Source organism: Octodon degus, unplaced genomic scaffold (assembly GCF_000260255.1).
Source record: "Octodon degus isolate 3935 unplaced genomic scaffold, OctDeg1.0 scaffold00018, whole genome shotgun sequence".
In the NCBI taxonomy this organism is placed as follows: domain Eukaryota; kingdom Metazoa; phylum Chordata; class Mammalia; order Rodentia; family Octodontidae; genus Octodon; species Octodon degus.
Window position 1 is genome coordinate 21,951,581 of NW_004524594.1, and position 3,046 is coordinate 21,954,626.

The window sequence follows — 3,046 nt, forward strand, 5'->3', positions numbered from 1 at the left end:
TAATACATATGCTGTCCCAGTTTGTGTCTTTTATATTCATATCCATGTATTTTGAGGAGCAAAGATTTTATATTTTGATGAAATTCAGTTTATCATGTTTTCTTTTTTGGATCATTTTCTTTTTTCTTTCTTTCTTTTTTTTTTGTATTTTAGGGAAGGATTTACAGGGTGTTCAGGGTAGGTCTGACTACTGGATTGGACTCTGTAGTGATCCACCTCTTTACAGCCTCCCAAGAACAGGGATTACAGGTGAGCACTACCACGCCCAGTCTCACTTGCCGTCTCAGCATGCCCCAGGGGCAGGGCCAGCACAGCAGGCACGGGGATTGAACTCCTGGCCCCTATGCCTGCTTGCAGGCGCTTTAATCCACTGAGCTATTTGGCCAGCTGGATCATGCATTTTGTGTACATAAAAAAATGCCAATCCTTAATCTAAGATCACAAGCATTGTCACCTATGTTTTCTTTTAAAAGTTGTATAGTTTATGCAGCAGTTACTGTTAGGTTGCTGTTTCCTACTTCACTGTTTTGAGCTCAACACATTTGTAAGCTAGCTTAGGTTTTATATTACAAATATGTACACACAGTTTTAAATAAAAATGTAAAATAGCCAGGCATGGTGGTGCAGGTTTGTCATCCCACTACTCTGGAAGACTAAGACAGGAAGATTGCAAATTCAAGCCCACCTTGGGCAAATTGGTGAGACCCAACCTCAAAGCAAAAGAAAAACCACCTGGGAGTATAGCTCAATGGTAGCATGCTTGCCTCATATGCACAAGGCCCTAACCCAATTCCCAGAACTATCAAAGAAAGAAATGTCAGAATATTATCTTTTTTCTGACTTCAAAAAATAGAAAATATTTTATCGTATGTTTATTGATTTAATTTAATTTTACAAATGATAAAGGAGAGCCACTTCTTTGTGTAAAAAGAATGAATGCACACAGCACAGAAAGTGAAAAGATCATGGCACATGCTGTGTCCATTCATTCATGAAACGTGACTGAGGCTCCCCACTAGCCTAAGTGGCCCTTCTGGGGAGTGAGTCCAGGGCCTCGTGGGTGGGGGGGCCCTCTATACGAATGATATCCTCCAGGCTCCATGGATCATTCTTGGGATTTATTAGCTTATACAGCATGCTGTTGACAGTCATAGGACAAGGATTGTGCCATTTTCACAGTTGGTTTTTCTTTTTCTGAAGATAGTAACATGAAAATATGTGTGCAACAATGGAAACTTTGTACACTCATTTTTTTTTTGTTCAGGGATCAAACTCAGTGTACATTCACATTTAAGTTTTTTTTAATGTATTTTAGCGCAGACTGAGCATGGTGGCATGCACCTGTAATCCCAGCTCTAAACAGGCGGATCACTGCGAGTCCGATCTAGTAGTGAGACCCTGAACACCCTGAACACCCTATAGACCCTTCCTTGAAATACAAACAAACAAACAAACAAAAAAAAAAAAAAACCTTTAAAAAAAGGGGAGGCTGAGGAGATAGCTCAGTAGAATAAGTGCTAGCTTGGCAAGCACAGGGTCCTGAGTTCAATCTCTCTTTGATAGAGATTTCTAATTATAGAACTCATAGACTTCTTTGGTTGGTGAACAATCCTGTAGTTGCGAACTACTGCTTTATTGATTTAATAACGTTAATTTGATGATAGGTTAAGTGGGATTTCATGTATGAAAGAATTCCATTTAATTCATCAGTAGATATAAATAGCATTTCTTTAATAATTTTTTGTTCTTTTGGAAGCTTCTTTATGGGTTCACGTTCCTTAACTTTGACTGGCTCTTCAGCGTCAAGATCAGATCTAAGGGCAGAGGAGATGGCTCAGTAGAATAAGTGCTTACCTGGCAAGTGCAAGGACCTGAGTACAATCCCTGGTTCCACAAAAAAAAAAAAAAAAAAAAAAAAAAAATCAGATCTATTAACCAAGTTCTGTGTTACTGCTATTTGAGGCAAATGGGGAGGAATTTCTTTGTTGTTCACATGTTCCACATCTTTATAATCTTCTTCAAGAGATTCACAGAGTTCCTTGAGGGAACTGTTGGTTTGTTCTTGATATACTGAATTTCCAATTCAAAGTTATTTAGAAGTTCATGTACTATAATGATCTCGTCTCCTATTTTAGTTAATATACTCTTCAAGATAGGTTTCTGGCCAAGTTTTCTTAATGACAGTGTTTTTTTTTGATATTGCCAATCTTGGGCCAGCCAGATAGCTCAGTGGATTAAAGGGCCTGCTTAGGCAGACACAAGAACCCAGGGTTTGGTCCCCGGCCTGCAGTGCTGACCCTGCCCCGAGAGTGCACTGAGACGTGAATGAGATGGTGGTATGCGCCTGTAGTCCCAGCGCTTGGGCGGCTGAAAACAGGAGGATCACTACGAGTTCGATCTATGTAGTGAGTCCCTGTACTAAATATATATTTTAAAAATATATTGCCAATCTTTTCATTAACAAGAGAATATAACTGTTCCAGCCTTGAGGTCATCTTTTAATATGACTAGGAAAACTCTAGTCTCTGTCAGAACCCAGGGACTGCTGGACACAGCTCCAGGAGTGAAGTGAAAATCAAACTACCCACCAGGATATATACATATTTTTTTGTTATTTTTTAAAAAAACATTAAAATAATAGCCAAGGAGACAGCACAAGCACCTGCTTGGCAAGCACAAGGTCTCGACTCTGATTCCTAGTACCAAAAAATAAAACCAAAAACAAACCCACCAAAATATAAAAATAACTATTCCCATCAGTAACAATACAAGGTTATACATTTTAGCCAGATTTTCTCAGGGTTTTTTTCCTCTTCTCTTTCGTTTTGTTTTGTTTTGGATACCCTTAGTAGTTAACTATTTTGTTGCCCCTCCTATAAATACCTATCCTGTAACACACCCCTGGGAATGCAGTGAGTTCACCAGCTGCACAGAAATAACCTGGTAAACAATATCCTCTGTCTCACACTTGTCTTTGGTTCCATTTTGTTTGGCATAAGGAGAGAATAAACCACTGTCCCAGTTCATGTCTGTATCATACAGTTAG

The 3,046-nt window shown here is 39.1% G+C and overlaps 1 pseudogene; it reads right to left on the reverse strand.

Moving 5' to 3' along the window:
• Positions 1-1,020: 1,020 nt before the first annotated feature.
• LOC101566903 lies at positions 1,021-2,495 on the reverse strand (annotated as a pseudogene).
• Positions 2,496-3,046: the final 551 nt, after the last annotated feature.